Source organism: Balaenoptera acutorostrata, chromosome 12, assembly GCF_949987535.1.
Source record: "Balaenoptera acutorostrata chromosome 12, mBalAcu1.1, whole genome shotgun sequence".
NCBI classification, from domain to species: Eukaryota; Metazoa; Chordata; class Mammalia; order Artiodactyla; family Balaenopteridae; genus Balaenoptera; species Balaenoptera acutorostrata.
This window is the reverse complement of record NC_080075.1, coordinates 41,343,740-41,357,162: the sequence shown is the minus strand read 5'-3', so window position 1 is coordinate 41,357,162 and position 13,423 is coordinate 41,343,740. Positions and strand designations below refer to the sequence as shown.

At 39.2% G+C, this 13,423-nt stretch overlaps 1 long non-coding RNA gene across 1 annotated transcript in view; it reads right to left on the bottom strand.

Moving 5' to 3' along the window:
• LOC103011982 (uncharacterized) overlaps positions 1–12,743 on the bottom strand; it is a 92,990-nt gene extending 80,247 nt beyond the window's left edge. The window contains exon 1 of the long non-coding RNA XR_451694.2: positions 11,955–12,743. This is a non-coding gene — a long non-coding RNA (uncharacterized LOC103011982). The remainder of the gene's footprint in view (positions 1–11,954) is intronic.
• Positions 12,744–13,423: the final 680 nt, after the last annotated feature.

Genomic DNA, 13,423 nt, shown 5'->3' with positions numbered 1-13,423 from the left:
AAAGACAAATACCATATGATATCACTTATATGTGGAATCTAAAATATGACACAAATGAACTTCTTTGCAAAACAGAAACAGACTCACAGACATAGAAAATAAACTTATGGTTAGCAAAGGGGAAAGGCAGTGGGGGAGGGATAAATTAGGAGTTTGGAATTAGCAGATACAAACTACTATATATAAAATAGATAAATAACAAGGTCCTACTGTATAGCACAGGGAACTATAGTCAACATCCTGTAATAAACCATAATGGAAAAGAAAAGGAAAAAGAATATGTACATATATGTATAACTGAATCACTTTGCTGTACACCAGAAACTAACACAACATTGTAAATCAACTATACTTCAATTAAAAAAAAAGATTAAACAGCTTTATTGAGGTATAAATGATTTACAATAAACTGAACGTTAAATTTTGACATATGTATACATCTGTGAAACCAACACCGCCACCAAGATATTAAACATATCAAGCATATCCATCACTCCCAAAAGTTTCCGTCAACTTTTTGTGTGAACAAAAACCAAATCTTCAGACTCCTAGGCTGGTGCTGCTTCTCTTATACTTGAAGAAAGTTTGTTATTTTGTTAATGATAATTAACATAATGAATGTTTGTTAATGTTTGTTTGTGAGTTTGTTAATTCATCCATATTGTGTGCTATTATACACTTATGGAAAAGAACATAATTGAAGATTAAATATTTTATTTGTCGAAGCCCCAAACATATACTGCAGACTCCGTATAAAGTCTGCCATTTGGTAATGAGACCTCTTGCCTGCTTCCTGTTGAATCACCAGTTCACAGTCCTTCCACAGACCTTGCCCTTGGATTCTGGGAGGTAACCAGGTTTGTTGTGTCTTTATAATAACTCCCAATTTGCTTTCTGCTTAGGCAAATTTAAGCAGTATTCTTGCAATTTGTTGCCTCAATTTCTTTCTCTTTATCTGCAAGGGTGGTGGTGAAGTTCCTGGGCTCCCGAGGCAGACTGCCTGGGTTCAAATCCCACCTCTCCCACTTACAAACTACAGAGCTTTGGACAGGTTACCTCTCTGCACAGAGCCTGGTAGTTTGACAGTAAATTCTTGGCAAATATTACATATAAGTATTTTCTCTGAAAACTGGTTATGTACTATTCAGACCACACAGCAGAAATGTCCAAATCTCCTGTCTTATAGGATTGTCCCCTCCCCCATCTCTAGGTTTTATATCTGTACACTTTAAGAGACTAGTCCATTAAAAGCAGAATTCCAGCCCACATAATGTTCTAAATTGGGAAACAATTACTAAAACTGATTTCACTTCTGTATTTCTTTCTGGAACCAAGGAATATTTTCATGTAAATCTACATTAAAGGGTTTTGGGGAATATATATATGTAAATATATGGAAGCATTAGATGTGAACTAGTTAGTTGCAAAAGAATTAATAGTTTTGCTTTAAAAAAATCAAATCAGATGTACTTTTTGTTATTGCTCTGTAATAAACCCCTCATGTACATTATTTCATTTAATCCTCATGTCTCCACACTGAGGAGGAAGAGGAGGGGTTGGTCTTGTTGTCTTGGGTGGCCGAGGTGGAGGAGATGGAAGGGGAGGCAAGAGAGGCAGGCACACTTGGTGTAATTTGAAGGAAGTACATTGTAATTCCTGAATGACTTTTTTGCTTTTTCATTTCTCTAAAATTGTTTTTATATGGTAGCAAACACCATTTGCTTTAGTTTCAGTGCCCATATCACAGAAGGGCCTAGGTTATAAAAGAAGTCAAAAGTAGTCTTGAATAATCAGAACCCTTCTGCCAGATTGTCTAATGTCAATTGTTTCTGCCACTGCTTCTTCTACGTCTTCTTCCTCATTTCCTGGCCCTGGTTCGGAAGCACTCTTCTCCACCAAGTCATCTTCTGTTAATTCCTCTGGTGTGGTGTCTGTTAGCTCTTAGATTTCTCCAAGATCCATATCTTGAAACTCTTCACCTTCCATCCCCACCTTTTTTGCTGTATATCCATAATCTCTTTCATGATCTCCTTGATTGGCTCTGTCAATCTGTGAAGTCACGCACAACATCTGGACACAGTTTTCTCCAGCAGGAATTCATCGTTTCAGGCTTGATGGTGTTCACGGCTTTTTCTATAACAGTGATGGCATATTCAATGGTGTAATCCTTCCAGACTTTCATGATGTTCTCTCTCTTGGGGTTCTCTTCCATAGCATTGACAATCCTTTCCATAAAGTACCATGTGCAACGAGGTTTAAAGGTTCTTATGACCTCTGATCTAGAGGCTGAATTAGAGATGTTGTGTTTGGGGGCAAGTGGCAACTTCGACACACTTGGTGTTGAACTCATGGGGTTCGAAGTGGCCAAAGACATTGTCCAATATCAAAAGAAATTTAAAAGGCAATCACTTACCGGCAAGGTACTTCCTGACTTTAGGGACAAAGCATTGACGGAACCAATCCAGAAAAATGGTTCTGGTTGTCTAGGCCTTCTAGTTGTAAAACCAAAAGACTGGCATCTGGTGTTTATCTTTTCCCTTCAAAGCTCAGGAGTTAGCAGCCTTATAGATAAGGGCAGTCCTGATCATAAACCTGACTGTATTTGCACAAAACAGTAGAGTTAGCCTATCCCTGCCTTAAATGCTTGCTTCTCTTCCTTACTAATAAATGTCCTTTGTGGCATTTTTCCTCCCAGAATAGGGCACTTTTGTTTGCATTAAAAACCTGTTCAGACAGATATCCTTTCTCCTCAATGATTCTCTTAATGGCGTCTGGGAACTTTTCTGCTGTCTCTTAGTGAGCAGAAGCTTCTTCTCCTGTTATCTTGACATTTTAAAGCCAAACTTCTTTTTAAAATTATCAGACCATCCTTTGCTGGCATTAACTTCTCCAGCTTTAGATCATTTACCTTCCTTTTGCTTTAAGTTGTCATATGGCTTTGTTTTTCTCTCGAATCATATTAGAGTCTATAGGTATGCCTTTCTTATAGCAATCCTGCACCCACATAAAAGCTGCATTTTCAATATGAGATAAAAAGGTATTTCGCCAAAAGTGCAAAGTTTTGCACCAGCTACAAGTTTTCATGATTTTCCTTTTCTTTTTTAACAATGGTCTTTACTCTGGATTTATTTATCTTGAAATGGTGGGTAACCACAGTTGCAGACCTCAATCTATGCTGCATATCAAGCAATTCAGTTTTTTCTTGTAATGTCATGATTTTGCTTCTTGGGAGGATTTCCAGGATCACTAGCAGCACTTCATATGGGTCCCTGGTGTTATTCAAAGTTTATGGCATTGCACTAAACACGATGAAAAATACTTGAAAACCATGAGAGATCACTTTTTACTGCAATATGCAATTTACTAGGGAGACAAGTGCTCACATGGAGATGATTAGCGTCACACAGCACTGTACTCACAACACGCAACACTTGAGTTCATCGTTATAGCAACAGGAGGTGGCTACGAAATTATTACAGTAGTATACTATGTGCTACAGTTAATTTTATGCAGTTATGATTTAATACTGGCTCTTTATGTTTGTTTACCTTTTTCTCAACTGGGAATGGTGCCATGTATGGTCTAAGTGTGTTTTGATAAATTTTAACTTTTTATAATAGATCTGTGCATATTTTATGGTAGTAAATGATAAAATAGACTAGTATCTGCATACATTTTATGCATTCATGACATCCTAACTTCTTCTTCCTTTTTTTATTTTTTGGTATTTCTAGGCTACTCAGTTTGTGAGTTATTTTCAAATTTTCACAAATCTCAAAACCTTTTTCCAATATATTTATTGAAAAAATATGTGTATAAATGGCCCTCACAATTCAATCCCAAGTTGTTCAAAGGTCAACTGTATATATACATACACACATGCACACACACACATATATATACACACAAAGGCATGGAACAAATCTCTTATTACTTAAAACAGACAATCAAAATCTGATATCATATATTCTTTAAATAGTTGAGTTATTTATTCACTTTCAATGACATTGTTTCACAGGACACAAAATTTAAATGTTAGCTAACATAATCACTCTTTCTGGCATGTAATAGCTAATGAAGACACATTAACAAAGCAGTCGTGTCAAGCATTTTAAACTGTCCTTGAAAGGGTAGACACCAAGAGTTCTTCATGGACTCCCCATTGTTCTTAGGCAAGAGCTACTGACTCTTCTCTTTGCACTTCCTCTTCCCTGATCAAAGCTCTTCCAAAGAATTGTGTATACTTAATTTCCACTGACTCTCCTTTCTCTCTTGAGCCTACTTCAATCAGGTCTTCCTCCCACTGTGTCATCAAAACTGCGCCTATCAGAATCACCAATGACCTCCATGCAGTTAAATCTCAAGGACAAATCTCAGCTCTTATCTCATTCCACCTATCAGTAGCATTTGGTTTCTTCTTCCTGAAACAGTTTTTTCACTAGATCTCCAAGACACCTCCCTCCTTGGTTCTCCTCCTACCTCAATGGCCATTCTTTCTCTGCATTCTGCATTCTTTGTTGAGTTCTCCTTTATCTTCCTAACCTCTAAAAATTGGAGTGTCTAGGACTCCTTGTATAGACCTCTTCCTTATCTACATACACTCACTCATAGGAGTTCTCATCCAGTCCATGACTTTAAATGTTATTTACATGCTATTGCCTCCCAAATTCATACACATAGCCCAAATCCTACACAAACTGCAGACAGGTATACATATCCAACAGGCTATTTGACGTCTCCATTTGGATGTCTACAGGCATCTCAACAAGCCCCAAACTAAACTGCTAATCTTCTGCCCTATTGCTCTTCCTTCATCTTCTCCATTTCATAAAAGTAGCACCATTCTTCCATTTGCTCAGGCCCAAACCCTGGAATCATTCTTGACTCCTCTCCTTCTCTCACACCCCACATCCAGTCCATTAGAACATCCAGTCAGCTGTAAACTTATTCACACTACCAGTCACACTACTTCTTATTACCTTCTGCTCTGCCACCTTAGTCCAAACTTCTATCATCTCATGTCCCCTTCACTTGGTCAGTTTTTTATCTTGTGAAGCAATGCATTTAAAATGTAAGTTAGATTGTTACTTTTTCTGCTTAAAACTTTCCTATGGCTTCCCATTTTACTCAAAATGAAAAGTCTTTAATTGTGACCTATAAGCCCCCTATGATGTTTCCACCACCACCACCACCTCCACCAACTCTCTGATCTCATTTCCTACTGCTCTCCCTCTTGCTCAACCCACAGTATCCACAATAGTGTCCTTGCTGTTCCTCACAGACACCAAGCACACTCTGTCTCAGGGCCTTTGTACTTCTAACATTCTCCAAGTATTCCTATGTAATGCTCTACCTTCCTTTGTCACCTAGGCCTTTCCTAACTATCCTGTATAAAATAAGTCCCCTCATCTCTCTCGATACCCTATCCTGATTTATTATTCTTAACACCTTTTTATTTTGAAATAATTGTAGATTCATATGCACTTGCAAGAAATAATACAGAGAGATCCTGTGTACGCTTTACTCAGTTTCCCCTAATGGTCACATTTTACAAAACTACAGTGCAATAGTGCAACTAGGATACTGACACTGATACAGCCAAGATACAGACATTTCCACAGTTCTATCACCTCAGGGATTCATGGTGCCCTTTTACAGCCACACCAACCACCCTCTAGCCTCTACTCCCTCCTTAACCCCTGACAACCACCAATCTGTTCTCCATTTCTATAGTTTTGTTATTTCAAGAATGTTATATATATGTAATCATACAGTATTAACCTTTTGGGATTGGCTTTTTCCACTTAGCATAATTCCCTGGAGATGCATCCAAGTTGTTTTGTCATGGCATTTTTTATCACCTGACATATATACATACATATTTATTTGCTTATTAGGATAACTTCCCTGAGAGCAGGGAACCTATTTTGTATACTGTACTTATAATGTAGGCATAAACATTTGTTGAATAAATGAAGTCCAAACTCTTTAACATGACCTATAAGATCCTAAATGAAGCACGCTTACCTTTCCAACCTCATCTTTCATTTCCATGGCTCCTCCACCCTGCCACACCACTCCCATCCAGCTACACTAAATAGTGAATAACGCCATTCAGTTACACTAAACATCTTGCCATTTATAGCAGATTGCCTATGTGCTCTGATGTGTTTGGTTTTTTGTTTTTTTTTTTCCACTTTTGCTGTTTAGAACTGTGGTTCTCAAACTTTAGTGTGCATCAGAATCACCCGGCTGATCAGGCTTATTAAAACAGATTGCTAGGGACTTCCCTGGTGGTCCAGTGGTTAAGACTCTGTGCCCCCCACTGCAGGGGGGCACAGGTTCTATCCCTGGTCAGGGAACTAAGATCCCACAGGCCGCTTGGTGCAGCCAAAAACAAAACAAAACAAAATAAAATAATGCTTAAAAAAAAAAAAACAAACAGATTGCTAGGCTCCACTCTCAGAGTTTTAAATTCAGTAGGTCTGGGATAAGTCCTGAGAATCTGTATTTCTGACAAATTCCCAGGTGATGCTGATGCTGCTGGTCCATGAACCATACTTGGAAAATCATTGTGTTAGAACATTTTTTATTTCCCTCCCCATTTCACTTGCCTAATTCTTACTTAACCTTCAGTCCTTCCCTCACCCCAGAACACGGTGTTCCACAGCACACTGTACTTACCCTATCCCATCACTTATCACAGGATATTATAAAGTCCTATTTATGTGTGCCTCTCTCTCACCAGACTATATCCTCAGTACTTAGCACAGTCTGACAGAGTAGGCACTCAACGTATATAATGACTGAATAGGTTCCTTAATTTTGATACCTTAAAAGAGTCAACTGAAACAATATCTTTACAGTCATATGTTATTTAGAAGGTAGTGTTTCTATGGGCTAAAAATAAAAGATGAAAACACACCAAGGAGCCCTTCATCAATAGGCTTAAGGAAAAATAAGGCAATTTTTAATGTTAAGATTTTCTAGGAAGTGTTATTGTTTATTACAATTCTTTTCAACCAGAACACCTCCCACTGAAATAATGACTGACGACAAAGGTCAAGAATTCAAGTTAAGATACTTTACCCATTACTTTTTCAATAATTACTTCAAAGTCTGTATTTTGTTCTTCTAAAAGTGAACTCTCTTGCCTTCAGACTAAACACCCCAAACCACAAGACTATCTAACATAGCCAGGACTTCAAAGAATGCTTTAATTGAACCCCAGAGCTGGCCAGATATTGAAATCAGAACATACTTGCTTGCACAGGTCTGTAAACCATTATCTAAAATTCCAAATTCCAAAAAAGCTCTAGAAACCTAAAATTTTTCACAAGTTTAAGGCAAACTCATTTAGCAGCAAAATCTGACCCAAACAGATACGTAGTTATTATATGTTATATAGCTTTATCCAAATTAATGTTAATACTAATGCATTTTTGTGGCATGAATATTAATATGTTTGATTCTAAGATGCTACACCAGACCCCACTGAGGTGTTATAGAAAATATGGTATATGCATTATATTCCTGTCTAAAATCCCAACAATTCTGAGTTCTGAAACACATTTGGCCCAAAGGGTTTGGATGAAGGATTATGTGCCTGCATTGAGTGAGATATCAATTTCTCTAATCCCTGTATTTTTGTCTACTGTATTTGAAATATTTATCTAAATAATGCCCCCTATTGTTTTCTCATTTTGTATCTGAAAAATTGGTCTTAATGAAAATAGCTTTCGGGAATTCCCTGGTGGTCCAGTAGTTAGGACTCTGTGCTCTCACTGCTGTGGGCCTAGGTTCAATCCCTGGTCAGGGAACTAAAATCCCACAAGCTGCACGGTGCGGCCAAAAAAAAAAAAAAAAAGCTTTCTTCATTTTATCTGTTTTAACATTAGCTAAATATTGTTGGAAACTCAATGTTTCTATTCATATATGATACTTTCTTTTTAAATTAAGGAAATTCTATACTTTGGGATCCTGTGGCTCACTCCCATCAGATGAATCATCATCATCCTCACATGAATCATCACCAGAACAACTGACAGTATAGAACTAAAAAAAACTGTCTAGTGGAAACATATCATTTTGAAACACATCTGAAAGGCTAATGTCACACTTACAAGCCACTGACATTTGGCAGACTCAACTGATGAAAGTAGAATTTTTGTAGATTAAAATGTAAAGCGGACAACAGTAACAGATATTATCACTGTAAAGAGCAAAAAACACCTAAGATATATTTAGGAATGAAGTGAACAAGAAATGTACGGGATCTATGAAGAAAATGCCACTGGGAAACATTAAAAGAAAACTTGGGTAAATAGAGGGCCACATATTTCTAGACTGCATATTTGGTTTCAAAAGGAAGAGGAATCAGGTGACTTTAAACTGAAAGAGAAATTTATTTGAAGAGAGGTAACTTGTGTAGGTCCCCAGGAGCAGAAAGGGCAGTAAGACCTTAGTAGGGTAAACCAGGACCTGGAAAGCCCCAGAACGCCAGGCAACTACCCCACTACCCTCTTCGGGGACCACAGGGCTTCCTAACTCTGCTGCTCTCTGTGCATCTGCTGCTCTCTGCAGGCCTGCTTTCTCTGTACTACCTGCACGTGGGTCAAACGTCTCTCCCTGCCTTACCCTTGTGTCATCACTTTCTAGGTCAAGAGCCCAGGTAAGACTGATTGCAAATTTCTTGAGAGAGAATCTGATTGGACCAGTTTGAATCAGTTATCCACCTACTCCTGGTCCAAGCAGCTATGGCAGGGGAAGAGAGAGGGTTAAGTGGCTATCTGCTTACTAACATGGGATAAGGATGCAGACTGGAACATGAGTGGGTGGTGCAGGCAAATTGAATGACATGTCCATTATAGATGAGCAGATTCCACATTGTGGAGAGGCAATACAATACAGAGGTTAAGAGCACAAGCTCTGGGACCAAACTGCCTGAGTTTGACTTTGCCAACTTATTTGTTGCTTGACCTTCAACAAGTTATTCAATCTCTTTACACTTCAGTTTCCTCATCTGTAAAATGAGGGTGATGATAATAGGGTTGTTGCATGGATTAAATGAATTAACACAAATAAAGCACTCAGTAAAAACCACATATTTTATTACTTTTATAAAGATGCCCATTTCCCCTAAATTAGTCTATAAAATTAATGCAATTCAAATCAAAATCACAATTCTTAATTTGATAAAATAATTTTAAAGTTACTATGGAAGAAATATCTATGGAGAGAATGGCATAGGTAGAATGGGAAGAGCACATAGATTGATGCAAGTTATTGGTTATGTTCTAGATATTACATTGGTGGTTTGTTTCACATTATGTTTTTTAATGTATATATATGACAAAATTTTCTTTTATATATATCAAATATATTTTTGAAAGACACTTTTTTTTTCTTGGTAAAACACCAGTAACACCACTTTTCCTATGTCAATGATTCTGATTATTCCCTTTTTTCTATGCTTATAAGAGGGATAATGACTAACACAAACCCCAGTGTCTTTTATTTAACGTCTTTTTTTAACATCTTGCTTTACAATGGTGTGTTAGTTTCTGCTGTATAACAAAGTGAATCAGCTATACGTATACATATATCCCCATATCTCCTCCCTCTTGCGTCATCCTCCCACCCTCCCTATCCCACCCCTCTAGGTGGTCACAAAGCACCAAGCTGTTCTCCCTGTGCTATGCGGCTGCTTCCCACTAGCTATCTATTTTACATTCGGTAGTGTATACATGGTCCATGCCACTCTCTCACTTCGTCCCAGCTTACCCTTCCCCCTCCCCGTGTCCTCAAGTCCCTTCTCTACAAAAAGACACTTCTTAAAGAACTACTCCAAAAAAGAAGACCATTAAGCAGGGATTTACCCTACCAGAAATTTAAAAATAATTTAAAAGTACATTAAACCAGGGGCTTCCCTGGTGGCTCAGTGGTTGAGAATCCGCCTGCCAATGCAGGGGACACGGGTTCGAGCCCTGGTCTGGGAAGATCCCACATGCCGCGGAGCAACTAGGCCCGTGAGCCACAACTACTGAGCCTGCGCGTCTGGAGCCTGTGCTCCGCAGCAAGAGAGGCCGCAATAGTGAGAGGCCCGCGTACCGCGATGAAGAGTGGCCCCCACTTGCCGCAACTAGAGAAAGCCCTCGCACAGAAATGAAGACCCAACACAGCCATAAATAGATAAATAAATAAATAAATAAAACCCAAAAGTTAGAAAAAAAAAGTGACTTTCTTAAAAAAAAAAAAAAAAGTACATTAAAACAATAATATTATTGTCCAATAACAAATAAATCAATGGAACAGAAAATAAAGTACATATGGAAATTTAGTACTGTATAAAGGTAGAATTTCAAATCTACAGGGAAGACTGAGCATTCACTAAATGGTATAGGGCAACCATCAAGTCGTTTAGGGAAAAAAAAATTAAGCTAGATTCTTCCTTTCCTCCTCCTAAACAAATTTCAGGAGGATTAACTATTGAAATATTTTTAAGAAGATACCTAAAAATGTTAGAAGAAAATACACACTGGTAAGCATGACATTAAAGCTGGAAATGTAAATAAAGGAAAAGACCTACCTAAAAATGAAAAACTTCACAAGAACCCCATCACCTTAAACTTCTTACTCATTTGCACCTATTTATGGGTTCTAATTCTGATTAATTCTATATAAAGTTTTTAAATAATACAAAACTGAACATATATAATTTTATGGTATACATTTTATATAACCTTATCATGTACTTTTCTTGTACTCCTATTGTCTTTCTATTTAGCCCACACATCATGTCAGGATAGTCCATTCTCTACTCTGCTTCTCTCTCCCCTTTTAAAATAACTTTCTTTGAAAGTTAAAACCATGTACTTTTTCTTAAGTGAATTTTAGTATTGTTTTCTTGAGATCTATAAAGTATCTTTTTTTTTTGCATTTTAATTGAAACTGATAATATACAAATAACTTAGAGATGAACCGTATCCTTTGCTAATTGTATTAGTCCATCTGGCATCCTATGTTCTTTTTGCTAGACGCCCCTTTTTTTCTTCCAATAAAAGTTTCATTGGGTGGAAGCCATATAAAGAAAACAAAAGAAAGAAAAACTTCCTTCGGCAAATAAACACCACAGGCTATATTTAAAGATAAATTTAAAAATTGAAAAATACTTGTGATTATGTTTCAGACAAAGGTTAATAGTCCTAATTTACAAAAAGCTCTTGTAATTTAAAAAATGTGACTATTTCAAATAGGCAGAAATCATGAACTGGCAATTCACAGAAACAGACCCAATAAATGTACGGAAGATGTTCAGTTTTACACTTAGTCAACAAAATGCAAATTAAAACAAGACGATAAAGATGATAAAAGATTTTTTTAAAGGTGACAAAGATCACAAAGATTAACAATACTCGACTGGCAAAGAGAGGAAGACCCAGCTGTCATTCATTAGCTACTATGTTGGTGGAAAAGTATTCTATACTCTTCAAGGGAAGAGTCTGGTAACAATATCTAGAATCTTACAAATGTGCATTCCCTTTGATCCAGTAATTATATTTGTATGAATTTATAGTAAGGAAATTATCAGGGATATGTACAGGTTTATGTATAAGAACACTCATCTAGTTTTGCTTGCACAAGTAAAAAACTGTAAATACCCTAAAAGTCCAACAATTTAGGGGTTGGTTGTACATATTATAACCATATAGCCATTAAATGCCATTACATCCACATAGCCATTAAAAATGATTACGTAACCTACTTTAATTTATCTGGAAAGATATGAAACATTATTTGGAGAATATAACATGTTCACATTCTATTTTAAAAAAAGCTTTACGTGTATATATGGAAAAGTCTCCAAGTTTATACAGCACTATGTTAATACGGTTATTTCTGGGTGACGAGATCGGGTGAGTTTAAGTTTCTTTCATACAGGTTTATGTACTTACTACTGGACAGTTGCAGGGAGTAGGCATTTTTTTAAAAAGCAGTATTCTTCTTACAATCACAAAATACAAGGAAACTGTTAATTTGCGGAGAGAAACGGGAAACGAGTGAGGATCCCGCCGGAGCGGAGGCTGAGAGAAGCGGATGACGCTCGTCCGAGCCTCGCCCCGCCGCTGCCGCGGGAGCACAGCCACCGGAAACACGCCACGCGAGACCTCGGGGATTCTGGGTACGCACGGGCTCCGCATTACCTCACAAGGAAGAAACTGTTACATTTAAAAGAAAAACCATCTCTTTCCTTTAACACAACACCATTAGCTCAGTCAAGGGACGTTTCTATCCTGAGATGAGTGCGGGGGAGGTCGGGAGGGCGAAAGTTTTTCTTGAAAATGAAAGTCTTCCTTGTCTCCCCCTCCCCTCTACCAGCCTCTTCCCGTCACTCCGCAGGAGCTTCGAGGCCGCCCCGGGGAAGGCTGTTTCTACGGGTGACGACTTGCAGGAACACGGCGAGCTTAAATGCCGCGAGCCGACTATTGTGTGCTAATGCCGCCCGGAAAGGTGGACGGTGCGCGGCGGAGCCCCGGGCGCGGAGGCGAGGCACGCTCTGACCGGCCCCCGGTTCCTCAGGCCGATGGAAGGGCGGGGCGGCGCGGCGCGCGTGCGGAGAGGCGTCCTCGCGCTCCTGCCGGTCTCCACGGTGCCTGTGTGGGTGCTCCAGTCGGGGAACTGGGCGGAGCGAGGGCATTTATGAAGGCCTGGCGAGGCTTTTCTCCGAGGCCGGACCCAGTGCAGGCGAGGAGCTGCAGAGGAGGAAGGAGACGCGAGGCCCAGGCCGAAAGGTCGGGTCACGTGCGGGCCGCTGCCTGCGTAGCGAAGGGCGGGGAAGACCTGGGCGGGAAAGCGGGAGTGGAGGGACCCACTGCCCCGAACCGCCCCCGCTAGACCGCGCTGATACGAGAGAGTAGACTGTTAGGAGGTGAGGGGCCCGGCAGATGAGCAGGCCCACACCCTCGCGTTAACTCGTGAGGGTCACCGTCCTGGTTACTGGGAACTAGATAGACCTGACTAAGCTTGTGTTTGGGGCGGGGGTTGATAACGAATTTTTGAACGACTGTCATTCAAGATAAATGGCCGTTGGGTTTAGGGTATCAATAGGACATTTGGGTAGAAATGTGGACGTGAGGTCTTTTAAGGCAGTCTTTGTGAATTGCCCGTGGAAAGTGGTTCCCTGATTTGTGTCTTTAGAATACTAAAAACAGCCGGTAAATAGCGTTGTAAAATTCATTCCGTTCACTTTGGCTATTATCTAACTTTATGATGATGAATTAGTAGCTTTGCTAAAAGTCGTTTCGAGCCCCAGAGAGTGGGCAAGAATCACATAATGTTTCTAGAGAGTAATACCTCCATGGGAGACCTGGCAGACGGGTAAGGCTTCCAGATTTCCAGACGATCTGGTGAATGATGTTCAAAG